This window comes from Lissotriton vulgaris, chromosome 9, assembly GCF_964263255.1.
Source record: "Lissotriton vulgaris chromosome 9, aLisVul1.2, whole genome shotgun sequence".
Classification (NCBI taxonomy): Eukaryota; Metazoa; Chordata; class Amphibia; order Caudata; family Salamandridae; genus Lissotriton; species Lissotriton vulgaris.
In genome coordinates, this window is record NC_141697.1 from 944,994,677 (window position 1) to 945,009,753 (window position 15,077).

The 15,077-nt window shown below is 42.4% G+C and overlaps 1 protein-coding gene across 1 annotated transcript in view; it reads left to right on the forward strand.

Moving 5' to 3' along the window:
• Positions 1-3,855: 3,855 nt before the first annotated feature.
• Positions 3,856-15,077, forward strand: part of MON1A (MON1 vesicular trafficking associated A) — a 110,259-nt gene continuing 99,037 nt past the window's right edge. Inside the window, exons 1-2 of the mRNA XM_086938799.1 lie at positions 3,856-4,021; positions 4,053-4,123. The gene's annotated coding sequence lies outside the window, so the exon portion shown is untranslated. The remainder of the gene's footprint in view (positions 4,022-4,052; positions 4,124-15,077) is intronic.

The window sequence follows — 15,077 nt, forward strand, 5'->3', positions numbered from 1 at the left end:
GCGCCAGGACACAACCCTGTCTGACTCCTCTGAGGACAGGGAATTTGCCCGAGAGCTTACCATCCCTCCCACACCTTACTTGGGCATAGTTGTCCTCGTGAAGCCTGATGATGGTACTGAGAAGGTGTGGGGGCACTCCTAGTTGATGCAAAACCTCCCAAAGTTTCCCTCTAGGGACTAGGTCAAAGGCTGACCTCAGATCCACGAAGACCATGTACAGTCTACCGCCCTCTATGGTGACAGTCTTCCAGTAAAGGAGGAGAAGGCGGAAGATCTGGTCCATGGTCGAGGTGTTCTTTCTGAAGCCAGCCTGGAGGGGGGTCATGATGTTATTTTCCTCCACCCAGTCCAGGAGGTGATTGAGGATGAGGCGCGCAAAAAGCTTCTGGGGGACGTCTATTAGGCTAATGGGCCTGTAATTGACGGGGAGCAGAGTAGATCCCTTCTTATGGATCGGATCAATCTCTGCCCCCAGCCACGACCCGGGGATTGGCATACCTCCTATGATGGCATTAAAAAGAACAAGAAGGTATGGGCCCCAGATGTCCAGGTGGTGCCTAAACAAATCCCCAGGTAGCCTACCTAGACCCGGCGCCTTCCCCGGTGGTAGTTGCTTCAGGGCTGCCTCTACTTCCCCCAGGGATAATTCCAGTTCGCAGTCCTGCATGCCAGAGAACGCATCCAGAGCTGTAACAGGACAAGGATTGGATTCTTTGTAGAGTTCCCCAAAATGGGCCTCCCAGACCTCAGGGGCAATATTTGGTTCCACTGCGCTCTTAAGTTCCCCTGTGCCATTGTTAACAAGAGCCCAGAATTTGCGAGAGTCCCTAGCTTTTAGGGCATCACAGAGTTCGTGCCAGTGGTTCCAGTCCCAGTCGGTCCTGGCAGACGCCATCTCTGCTTTATAGTGTTTCCTAAGGGCGCGCACCTCAGCCTTACTTGACCCCTCTTTTATTGCAGCAATGAGCTCAGACTTTGCTGCCCTACAAGAGGAGGTGTACCACGTGGGAACGCGAGTCTTTTTCTTCCTATTTGGCACCAGCGGGTGGAATACCTCAGCCAAATCTCTTACGAGACCCTGGTGGATGTCGCCCAACTTCTTGTTATATTCCGGGGTTCTTGGTGCATTTAGCAGTGCATCCACCTCCATAAACCTTGGGATTGCCAGCCCGTATAGTTTACTAATAGCCTCTTCTGAGCTCACCAGTTTTCCCCACTTAACCCGTCGCCTGCAGGTTTTGAGGACCAAAACCCCCTCCTCTCCCCCAGAGTTTTCTGCCACCTTTCCCACTACGTGGAGAGGCCACTGGATATCTAAACACAGGGCGTTGTGATCGCTGTCCGACCTACTTATTACCCTAAAGTCGCGGACTTTAGGCCAGAGTGAGATATCCACCATGATGTAGTCTAGCCTCGACTCATGACCCCGCCTGTTAAAAGTACACACTGAGGGTGTGTCGGAGATGGTGCGCCCATTACATGCCCTCAGTGCGTAGTTCAGGGTAAGGGACATGAGTTGTATTACGAGGGGGGACCAGGCTTTAGGATAAGGGGAGGACGAAGGTGGGACTCCCCAGTAATCGTCTTCCGCCGTAAGGGCACCCTCCGACATGCCCTCCAGGGGTTCAAAGTGGCAATTGAAGTCTCCTCCAAGCACCACCAATGACAGAAGCAGCAAATTACCAGCCAGGTGGCACACTATGCTAAGCACAGATTTTTCGCATACGTGTTTTAATGCCACGCCCCGTTGAGAGAAACCAGTTTTTTTAGCCCACTTAAAGCCCTGCAGGAAGGTTTTATATGTTAAGAGGGCAAAGTTGGGAGAAACACAAAGTCAGGATGTAAAGCATAAAGCAGCTGTGTGGGTTGTCTGTACTAATAAGATTTTATTAACCAACATACCTGTCTATATAAAAACTGTTATCTCCATGTAAAATGATGTGCTTTGCAGCAGGCACATTAACCTGCTAACCTACTTTATTAGGAAAAACTGTGACTATACAAAACACAGATCCCTCCAGCAAGTGCATTAATGACCAAAGTGATCTTACCATTATCCACTCAAACTTTCTGGGCACACAAAGGCCCACATGCATCATTGTTTCATTTTGCACTTCCTAATTTGCGATTTTTAGGGAATCGCAAATTAAGAAATGCAAAATGGGATGCATGTACATTTTCTCAAAATATTTGAGAATCGGTAAAAATCGCAATTTTTACCGATTCTCAAATATTATGCGATTAGCAAAGTGCGAATTCGCAATTCCCATTCATTCCTATTTAGCCCATAGGAATGAATGGGAATTGCGAATTCGCACTTTGCTAATCGCAAATCCTGATTGCATTTCAAGGGTGGAGAGGGGGGTTCAAATGACCCCCCCCCTGCACCCATGAAATGTTGTTTTCGCATCATGTTGCACACACACGTGTGTCCGTAACATGAATGTGTAAAAAATGCTTTTGCAGCGTTTTTAACACTTTTTGCAAATTTACCGAGTGGTTCAACCACTCGGTAAATTTGACACCCTAATTGCGAATTCGCAATTATAAAAGTAATCAAGCATTGCTTTTAAGAAATCGCAAATTTGCGATTTCTTAAAAGCCATCGCATTTTTAGATATCGCAAACATGTGCGATTTCTAAAAATGCTTGATGCATTCCAAAAAGCATTTTTGGAATCGCAAACGGCCGATTTTAAGGAATCGCACCGTTTGCGACTCCAAAAATGCTTGATGCATGTGCCCCAGAGATCTCTGCAGCAGGTGCCTTAACCCCATACGATATATATTAAAATGAGCCCTTGTGTGACCCATTTAATAAGCCACAACAGATGTACTGTCACGTTTTTTCTTATTGCCAATTCCATTGTGTCAGAGTTTAAAAAAAATAAAAGTACGAGTTGACTGTGAGACGCTGCGTTCCATTATTCCGCCTCTCGTGACAACCCCTTCCGATGCCACACCTGACCCGCAATTTATGGGTTCCTGGAGAAATTGTTTTCCCAATTCTACAGTGATTCAAACTAAGCTAAATTTTGAATAATCTGTTTACTTGGACGCACACCAATTTCAATCTGTTTTGCAAGTGACATCAGAAACATTATAAGTATACTTTGTGCATTTCCAAAGCAGCAGCGTTTGCAATTTAAAACAATTCACGCATGTGCCAGCATTTCTTGTCTCTTTTAGAAAGGAATTTAGAACTTTGCTTGGGTAAAGACACAAATACTGCTGAAGGACAGAAGACTTGACTGACAGTATTACTGTTAATTGAGAGAGGATTCGGCGCTTTTGCTTGGAAACATCACAACTGAAAAGTAGTAAATTGGCATTTATAGAGCTTACTATCCCTGATGAGACGTTGTGGCAAATAGTCCTCTGAATCAGTGGTTAATTCAGTGATTATTGGTGCTTTAAATTGTCAGTACCTGCACTTGTCAGCGCTGCTGCAATATAGTTAATAGGAGAGTAGCAGTACTTCTGAGGAGCAAGCAGGTATTCTGAAGAGTGAGTGCCTGCCCTTCAATATTTCCGTTTAAACCACTGATGATTATTGGTTTTAGTCGTGTGTTCCCATATCGTTCCATGTGTTTAAGAAGTTTCTAGTAGTGAGTGGTACTAGACAATTAGGGAGGAGAGCAATTTTCCACGAAATGTGCACACACAGCTACTACGGCCTGCCTGTTTCAATTCTGGGGAAAATGTGTACAATAAAGTGTCTCGAGTCGTGTTAATAGTTCTTTCCCAAAGGACTCGCAAAAAATGGGCTGGGACGTTGCATAATACGGTCAGAGAAAAACTACAATCCCCATAATGCAGTTTTGCCAAGGCGCTGACCTTTGAGATGAGAGCTACCTAAAGGGTGCTTTCCTTGCTGGAAGCAGGCGGGGAGAGGAGAGGGAGCCTGCATAAGAGATTAGGTGGGAAGGAAGACCTCTGAGAGGAGGGACTGCTTCCTGACGCTGCGCCGCCGGCTCCTGTGGGCTTCGTCGACCCCCTCCAGCCCCACCGCCCGGTGCCAGGCGCTGCCGTAGCAGTGCTCGAGCGGCGCGCGCTGCGCCTCAGACCCTCGCCCCTGAGTACCCCCAAACTTGAGAAGGTCCCTCCAGGAAGCGGAGGGGAAGGTCAGTGGCTGGGAGCTCCTTCCTGCATTTGACAGCCGGTGTGGGAGGGGCCACAGGAAGCGTGGGAGGGAGGGGGCAGGGCGATATCACTTCTTCCTCACTCATGGGCAGAGAAGGATGGTGTGTGTTTGTCGATGGAGGGGCGTGCAGAATAAACATCCCGTGCCCCTGAATTTGCAGATGCGATACACGGTTGTTTGCAGGGAGAGAGCACCGCCCTAAGGGCACTGATACTGTGACAGGATGCGAGGGGGAGGGGGGCACTGGTGCCCTGTGCACGGGGAACCGGATACCCGGGCTCTCAGGGGCGGGTCCACCAACCGCGAACTGCGGGCAATATCCCTGCTTTATGATTGAAACTGTGCTGGTTATTAGACTGAGGGTTCCAATTCTTGTAGGCAAGGTGACGATTCCCTCTGTAAGGGGTACTGACGGACATCCTAGGTTTTGAATCTCTTGTGTAGTCAGTTTTTATTAATACACCGATTTCTGATACTCTAGGATAGGTGATTTATATGTTACCCTGTGACGGGAGCCCAGGATTTTGATACTCTGGGCGAGTTACTTGAGTTGCTTCCAGGGTATACTAAAGCCTTGGTTTCTTATGCTCTGGACCAGGTATTGATAACTCGTCCGGGGGTACTGACACATTGGGTTCTGATTCTCCGGTGGGGTGCTGATCAGCTTTAAATGTAGCACTGACGCCAGGGATTCTAGTCTCTGGGTGAGATATTGCTATCCTAAGGAGGTGGTATTGACACATTTGGTTCTGATACTCTGGGTTCAGAGTATTACTACTCTAACCGTATGAGTTATGATACTCTGGATGAGAGTATTTATGGCACACTGACTGCACGGGCTCAGCTATTCTGGGTGGGAGTTGCTAACTTTAAGAAAGGATTGACCCATGATTCCGACACTCTGTGCATTATTGATAACTTTATAAGTATTGACACCTTGTGTAATAATACTCTAGATGTAGTTTTGATCATCTGTAGGTGTGGAACTGGCACCCTAAGCTCTGATCTTCTGTGAAAGGAACTTTGATGATACCCAGTTTATACACTGGGGTACTGCATTGCACACAATTCAATTCTTTATTCGGATTTATAAACAAATCCATGAAAGAGCAACAATAAAAAGATAATCATTTAATAATTTAAAACAATTGTTAAAAATATAAAATACACTTGTCTATAAACATACTTATTTACACATTCAAGAACTAATCCGAGGATATAGGTTGGCAAAGCGACAAATCGGAATGAATCAACTCACATGTCCATCTCCCTTTATAAAGTTTCTACCGAAATGTCCAAGGATCCCATTTGATTTCAACCTGTATCTTTTGGTTGTAAATAACCTATTGAAAAGTTCTCAAAGATCATGAAGGGTTTCCCAACACGCAAATCATCCAAGTAGGGCCTTTTTGATGTCATCAAGAACGACACAACATTTATGTATGTTTGAGAGTTTTTTTCCCCTCAAAAAGCCAAGTGCCATTTCATGATCGACCTTGAGATAGAAAGAGGGGGCACAATGTCAATGACCTAATATTATTATAAAATCTAAAAAAACTTTAGAAAATGCGTAGTTGTCTGTCTGCCTGTCCATTACACGGGGACCTAGGTAAATTCTGGTGCCATGGAGGGACTTTGGGAAAACCACTAAATGATGGATCATCTCGAGGCGGAGTCTCGTGAACAAGAATCTGTCATAGGTGTTCTTCACCCCGATCAAATAATCCTGCATCTCCATCTTGATTTATATCCACACAGTATCTAGCCACCGGGGTACTGGATTGCACTTTGTTCAAATCTTTATTCGACATAAGCCATGAAAGTCATAAAAACCACATATATAACATTTTGACATAAATATTAAAATAAATACAGTACACTAATCAAACTAATCATTACAGAAAAAAACCTCAATTTCATAGGCAAGAGGAGCAATATAATGATATCATATGTATAGCACTTCAGATCGTTTCCTCATTACAAGTGCCATTCTAACAGAGTTTATCACATGGCAGCTATCTTTTGTGCAAAACTGCCACAAGAACACCTGTTCTTCCTGATACTGTCTCAAGTTTTACCTGCGCAAGACAGGAACCAGGAAGGAAGACTGATGGGCTGAATATATTGGGCAAAGTAATATAAAGTGACTTGTGCTTTGTTTCTAATCATTAATACAGCAACAGGAGGTAAAACATGATACCATATCCTCTGCAAAGGAAAGGCGACCTTAAAGTGCACATGCTTAATCTAAAAATGGTAGAATAAAAACAGTGAGTAGGGTTTACAATCCTGTGTAAATATGATTCCAAGCGCCTAGTGGTCGATACCAGAGCATATCTCACTACTGTCTCCAAGGCCTAAGCCCTCCCCATCTTCACCTCCATGCAGTGGCCCAGGTAATGCTGTTTCACTACCTCTTTACAGGTGGGAGTGATTTTTTTGTGGATAAGTGAACAAATATATAAGGCCTAGTGTCTCAAAAGTGTTCTTCAGCTATGAGAGCCAAGGGATCCTATTTACTTTATCCAGGGACAAACAATCAGAAATTCAAGTTCCGACCTGTTTTGCCTCAGGATTTCCCCAACTCTTAATCCACAACATAAGCGAGGCAAGCCCCTTCAAGTCCTCCAGGTAAGGTAACTCTAGTTCCTCATGGCATGTAAAAGTCGCAGTACTCCTGGGGACTGCAAGAAGTATGCTTATACATTTGTTTTTATCCACACATTACTATAACCTCACAAACCCGCACCAGATACCCATGCTGAAATAAATATACTTTTACTTAAACTTATCATCTCCTTAATCGGTTTGTGTCTTAATCTATGTTAAAATCTGGAAATAGCCTCAGTATTCCTTCTAAGTTGCTTCGATCTTTTGGTTAAGAGAGCATTCCAGCAAAAGGATGAGCTGAAAAAAGATCTCCAAATAGTTAACATTTTATTTTACCTTCTCTAAGTGCGCTTTCCCCTAACAAAGTGCTTTGTCATTGTATTTGGTCTCCTACAGGTCATTATATATGATTTTGAATGGTTTACTTTTAAATCCAAATCTTCCATATTGCCATTTGCTATGCGTGCAATCAGCACTACATCATGTGCAGATAGCAGAACCGGTATAAATTGCCATCCCAAATGGGGACATATCCTTTTCTGTATCCACACGATGTTTGGTAATCCCATTTATATAGATCAGAAAGGCGATAGAAAGAACTCCTGTCTAACACCCAGCATAATTCTAATTTGGAATTTATTTTCACTATGGGGGGTCATACCCGACTTTGACTTTTAAATCCTGATGCAAGCGCTTTATAAGGTTAAGAAGTTTAGGTTCAACCTCCATATTTTCCATTATAACTCATAATTGATTTACTAAATCAAAAGCACTTTACAGGTCAATAAAAGCCAAATGTAAAGCTCCTTTCTTGGCCTCGACATATTTCCCTGCTGCGATATAGAAATGTAGACATTGGTCCACAGTGCCAATCTGGGGTCTGAAACCAAATAGTAGATCGATCCGGATCCTACTTTCTTCAGTCCAGATTTCCAAATGGGACAGAAGCACTCAACTAAGGATCTTGACACTAGAATCTAGCAGGGAGATTGGTCTATAACATGATGGTAATGCTCTGTCCCCTTTTTAAAGATGAGGACAATAATTACTGTCCTCCAAGAATCTGGGCGGGGCGCGTCACAGTACTCCTTATCACATTTGTTAACTGGGGGCCCATAAGGTAATATTAGATTTAAAAATATTGTCAGTAACACCATGTGGCCCTAGTGTTTTCCCAAGAGTACATTTTCCAATGGTTGAAACCACTTCACTAATTTCTATTGGAATGTGGAGGGTCTGTAGGTTTTGTTCTGTTCTGCACAGACCATTAACTATATCGGGGTATTGCAGCGCCTTGTTTCATGATCAGAAGATTTTTTTAAAATTGAACACCCTCAGATCTGCCGAAATCAAAGATTCGACCTTTGGGACATCTTGTTCTGAGAAGAAAGGATGGTTGGAGGTGGTGGTCCTTGGGGCTGTGGAGCGGTCCAGGTGTCCCTCGCATTAATTAAAATTAAAGCCCTGGGTTGTGGCAGCCCCTGAGGCTGCGGGGGCGGTCGTCCATGCGCCCCTTGCATTTTTTGTTAAACAAGCCACGGGGAGGTGGTGGACCCCGGGCATCAGTAGACCCCAGTAGGGGGGCCCTTGCACCCCCTCCTTTATTAAAATGCCCCAATAACCTGGTCCCCCTGAGGCGCGATCAGTAATGGAGTGCGGGAGCCCACGCTTCATTTTTTCTGTTACTTGGTTCAAGCCAAGTCACAAGATGGCTGCCAACACTTCCTGGTTTAAAGTGTTGGCAGCCAATCAAATCTCATCACGAGATTGGGAGGGACCGTGGATTGTCCGTGTATTATTTATATATATATATATATATATATATATATATATATATATATATATATATATATATATATATATATATCAATCACAATCCTGTTACTCCAACTCCTCGGATACTCAGGTACAGACCACACTGTGGTGAGATTTCAATTAGTGCTTTTTATTTCGTGAATATCAGCCTGATGCGTTTCGGCCGTGTTGCCATGACCTTGATCACATGACATGCTGGGACCCATTTTTTGTTGAGAACAGCAATGCCCTCGCACACAACAATCGCGGTATTTCAACAGTGGTTAAAAAGTTTACAACAATCTATGCATAGAACCAAAAATTAAGACAATTGCAATCCTGTTCGGTTTCTTAGGTAATGGATGTAGGTTTATGGTTCGACAACCAGCCGACACGTGTTTCGTCCGTATTTGGAACACGGCGACCGGGAACCAAAGGAGGAGAGATACTGTGTTTATGACACTTCCGGATTTACGACGTACCCGCGTGAACCGGAGCCTGTAGGCGTATCCCCTCCAGGTTAGAGGCTTGATGAGCACACTCATTAAGCACGGCCGATCGAACATTCTCAAACCGTTTGCTCATAAACTCAGATTCTCGTTGGGAGATCACTACTAGAAGATATAACTAACCCCACTTCGGTTGTCACTCATATTTACGGAAGGTACCACCACACCTGGAACCTCCCTAGACGCTAAAAGCAGCTTTTTTTCTCCTTTCCTATGATACACGTACCTGGCTGGGAGGTGTAGGACTACCAAGTTCATACACTAACAGACTGTGTAGACACATCACTTCAGACCTATAGGATTTTAGGTCGTGTCATAAGCCCTGAGGAGTCGCAGTGATTTTGTTCCCACGCGACGAAACACGTGTCGGCTGGTTGTGGAACCAATAAACCTACATCCATTACCTAAGAAACCGAACAGGATTGCAATTGTCTTAATGTTTGGTTCTATGCATAGATTGTTGTAAACTTCTTAACCACTGTTGAAATACCGCGATTGTTGTGTGAGAGGGCATTGCTCTTCTACATTGTCCCGTAGGTTAGGTGACTGACCTACTTTAGAGTGGTTAAGGGGTCTTATCCGTTCGCCTTTCCGCACCACGCCTTAACTTAGCAATCAGTACACATTAACGTTCACACTAGGCAGTGCGCCCAATCTTTTCTGAAACATTAAAAACCCCACTTGTTGTATTCCCATTTTTTGTTGATATAGTGTCACAGAATACCCTCCTTCCTTCTCAGCCAATAGTAGCATACAATGAAACTAAACAACATACTACCACAATCAGGAAAAATGCAAATAAAGGAAATACTGTCTCTAAATAACTGAGAATGCATCCTACTGTCAGTAATATTCATATAAAATTTTTATTCAGTATCACATTAGTGGTCAATTAATAAACAATGAATTTTCCTGATCATAAAAACATTGTATACTCATTAAGCTGATAATAGAGAGGCTGACGTGATAAATAATAAAAATAGTGCAAGTGCCAAGTGTTAAAAAACTAAAAATCAAAAAGAGGTATAACCTCTTTTCACACAGTCGCTATTAACATCATACTCTGGCCAAGGGTAAACAATATATGTGAAAAATAGGGGGAGACTAGCGGTTTAGCTCATATTTGACTGTACATCTAAAGTCCAGATAGACGATATATGCCATGTAATGGGGGATGCAACCTAATAAACTCTTGCCCAAAACGGTGCTCCAAAGGTGCCCCGCTGCCACAAACAGAATGCTATAATAGCCTATCTCACTTAACTTGCACCGTGGACAGAATCCCAATGAAACACAACCCCTCGTAGTCGTTGACTCTTCTTCATACTTCGAGGCTAGACCCATTTGTAATGGCTAAAATTGCAATTAATTAATAATAATACTAATGGTGAATATTAAAGTGCAAATGCAATAAATATCAGAATAGTTGGAGCATAAATAGACACTCATTTTAGGAACAGTATAGAACAGAGAGGTGGTGATGCAGCATGGGATTAAAAACACATATTCTCCTATAAAGTGCAAGTGCATTAGTGCAAATGAGCAAAGCAGCAAGCAACCCGCAAGGGCATACTATAGGTCAGTGCAGTACGGGATAGCTTGGATCCGAGTTCACAATAGCACGTACATGTTGTAAAATGCGTGAGAATACCTGTAACTTGGTGCTACCAACATATTTCAACCTGCAGGAACATTCAAGTATGTACCCTGCATGATCGTCTTGGAAGTGAAAAAGCCTTTTATTTTAGTTGGGGTCAGTTCAAATGCATTGGTGAACTCGGAAGTATTAGTACCAAACTCGCAAGCCCTACACGAGCTACACTTGAAGAACCCTGTGCGCTTGGACAACCAAGTACTAGTAGTAGTAACCTCAGGACTTGTTCTAACCAGGGCATCCCTCATAGAGGGCGCTCGTCTAAAAGTAATCTGTGGTAGATTTGGCACTAATTGGGACATTGTTAAATCAGTTTTCACAATAGGTCAGTTCTTATAGATTACTTTTCTCACTTCCTTGTCCTGGCTGCTAAAAGTAGTTATTCGCCGAACAGGATCCGGGTCATAGGAAGTAGTAGTAGTGCTGAGATTGGATTTGCGCATGGTTTTATTGGTTACTGTTTCCAAATATTCATCACAACTCAAGTTGTTAGCTTTAACTAGTGCTGTTTTTAAGTCACTGCTTTTGTACCCACAGGATAAGAATCTTTGAAAGGAGTTATTTTGGCAGATATCAAGGTCAACATCAGAACTACAAATTCGTTTTATACAGAGAAATTCTCTGTGGGGTATGCTCTTTAAAAAATGATACGGGTGGGAACTCTGGGCAAGCAATATTGAATTACCCGCTGTGCTTTTCCTGTGAAGCTTGGTTTGTATTGTGTTTTTCTCTATGTACAGCTCTACATCAAGAAATTGAACCATCTTTGTGCTAATCTGGGCAGTAAATTCTAGGTTAAGCCTGTTAACATTAACACATTTCACAAATTCATTGGCTGATTCGATTGACCCATTCCAAATGACACAAATGTCGTCAATAAAACGCCACCATCGAATGACAGGAGTTTCATACTGCTCACTGTGGGTATGCCTGAGGACATGCTCCTTTCACCAGCCAACGTGTAAACACGCGTAACTGGGGGAGAAGCAAACCCCCATGGCTACACCCCGCAGCTGCTTAAAGAATTCATTGTTGAACATGAAATAGTTGTTGTTTAAACATAGTTCAATCATGTGTAAAAAACAAGGCATTGTGTTGGTAAAAATGAATACTCCTTTTCTCCAGATAAAATTTGACTGCACTAAGTCCATCATTGTGCCGTATGCTAGTATATAATGAGCATATGTCCATAACAATAAATAAGTACTCTTCTTGCCATACGACGGATTGTACAGTGGATAAGAAATGCCCAGTATCTTTAATAAAGCAAGGTAGTTCCTCAACAAATTAGTGTAAAAAATAATCCACATACTTCGACTACCTACCGCATCTGGAGCCACGCTTTGGAGTGTCGGAGGACGCCCGGGGGGAGCCCCGAGTGTGCAGGTAAGCGGGCTTTTGAATTAATCTGCGAGTCTATCGGCAGTATTCTACGCAGGACGAGGGGTGTGTGATACACATTATCTATCGTAACAATTGAAAGGGGAGCTGCAACATGTTTAATGTTTCGGCGCTCCATAAGGCAGGACAGGACATGTTTAAAAAGAAATCTCTATCAGAACAACATACAAGTAACAGAGATGTGGTAGCCTCCACGAATCTAACATCTAAATGTATCTCACTGGAAAGAGCATACGAACGCGAGATGAGAAAGTGGTGGGAGGGGACCTCACGACAAAGTTAAATCGATGTTGATCGGGTCTCTCTGGGATTACGCATATATACAATCCCAGCGTACGAAAATCCTGACCCCCAGTTACTTGAAGAATGGGCTGAACACACAGCCCACTCAAGTAAAGGCATGCTAGTGATACTAGTGAAATTTGCGTGGAGCAATTGTGAAAAGGCTATCACTGAAATTGAAAAGTTAAAAAATAAAATCGAAAAAGAAGAAAACAAAACAAAAATTGAGGAACGTAGAGAAAAGATGAAGAAACGTCTTCTGAGGTACGAGAAGAAAATCAAGCAGAGAAAGCAAGAAAAATTCGAGAGGGATGAGCGTGATTATGCTCAAGGCCATGTCTTAACATTTGCTAAGAGAGTCGAAGGGGCAAGAAAATTACTGAAAGCCAAAGAGGCCACGCAGACAACCATAAGAGTAGAGACCTCGGAATCGGAGGTAACTGGTAGTGAATCCTCAGGAAACGACAATGCCAGCACGTCCAGTATGATGCGTCAAACGTGGCTCAGGGGAGGGAAGAGCAAACCTCCAGAAAGATCAAAAGACCAACAAGAAGGGGCGGCTGGAGTAGGCGAAACTGAAGGATTTCAAAGGGTAACACGGAGCAAAAAGGGCAAAAAGTGGAAATAGTGAATCTAACCATTGTGAACCTTACACCTAAAAAACTAACAACGGACAAAGAGGAGCTGTTAAGGTTGGGTCTCACTTTTTGTCCATCAAGTACTTTAGAATACACTCAAACCAGCATTAATTTATTCAAAATGACGAGAAAACTCAAACTGCATAAGTATTTTAAATTGAAACTGAAAGTTGTGAAACCAAAGAAACATCTAGTTTACCATCACCAATGGATGCCTTGACTGGAGAAGATCTGGAGGCATTGGAAGACTTGGAATCTTTAAGAACAGAGATTAGCGACAATGTAAGATGAAACACAGACAATGTACAAAGAACGGTACAGTTGGGAATAGAACAAGTTAAGGACAACAGCCATTTTAAACTATCGTCTCAGTTTCTACCCCAATTACCTTTGGACGCTATTGATACTTTTTCAGAGGCAGTCAATAAAGAGCCTTTGATGTTGCGGACGAAAGTTAAGAAAAGGAAGTACAATGTAACTAAAAATCAACAAAAGGCATTGATGGACTTACAAAATGATGAGACAATAATTTGTAAACCCTCGGAGAAAGGGGGGAATGTTGTTCTTCCAAACGAGAGAACAATACTGCATCGAAGCTGAAAGACAACTCTCTGATGTAACTTGCTACAAGAAAATAACAAAAGAGATCTATCAAGAAAGCATTGTTAGATATCATGAATGAATAAAAATTTGGCATGATAAAATGATGCTGGATATGGAGGAATATCTTTTTCTCAGATGCCTAAAACCTATTGTTCCAACTTTTTACCGTATCCCCAAGATTCATAAGAACTGTACACAACCCGCGGGTAGACCCATAGTCTCGTCACAGGGTGGGCTAACGGAACACTTATCAATTTTTATTGATCACTTTTTGTTTAAATCTGTGATTGAGTTACCATCATCTATCAAAGATTCTAAAGATTTCCTCTGTGATATGGAAGCACTGTAATGGGATCCAGAATATAAATTGATTGTTCTTGACATTACAAGTTTATACACCTGCATCAACCATGATCATGGGTTGGAAGCTGTAGAGTATTTTGTATTGGAAAAAACTATGCAATTTACAGAACATAACAAGATGTTATTATAATTTACTGAGTTCTGTCTTGCAAACAATATTTTTATGTTCGGAGAACAATAAAACAGACAGGTATCTGGAACAGCGATGGGCACCTGCTTCGCTCCCAGCTTCGCAAACTTGTTCATAGGCTGGTGGGAGAAGCAGGTGTCCAGGTCGCCACAAAATGATAAGTGGATGAATAATGTAATACCGTGGCATCGCAACATTGATGATTTGTGCGTAGTATGGAAAGGGACGGAAGAACTTGCTATGCAATTCATCAATCATCTCAATAGTAATAACATCAATCTTCACTTTAGTGGCGAGGTCTGTTCTGAATCTGTAAATTTCCTGGATCTCAAGGTTAGCATTATCGAGGGGAAGCCAAGGATGTTGTTGTATCGCAAACCGACGGCTGGCAACTCGATATTGCACGCCAAGAGTAGTCATCCCCCAAGACTTATAAAGAGTATCCCCTATGGGGAGTTTTTGAGGTTAAAAAGGAGCAGCACTGAGGATGAGGATTACAGTATAGCAGTGGAAGCCAGTTATGACAGATTTTTAATGAGAGGTTATGATGAAAATCTGTTGGAATCCACATAAAAAAAGGTTGAAGGTATTCCAATGAAAGATCTTTTGAAGGATAAAGAAAATGTGACCAGAATATAAACATATCACAGTTTAGAATGATACTTTTGGAAAAACAGGGGACCCCTACCAATGATGCGTTCGCTACATGTAGGGTATAGCAATCATTTGAAAGAAGAAACTGTAGCAAACAATTTTTATGTTATATGCCATTTCCTATGGGGTAAGACTCTATATCAATATAGTGCACATGACAACGTGAAAAAGCAATAATAAGTATCAACATGTTTTTACTAAAAATATAGTCAATTTATTTATATTTTTCTCTTTTTATCTATCATATATATTTTCATTTATAGTTAATTCAAGATATTTATGACATTTTATATAAA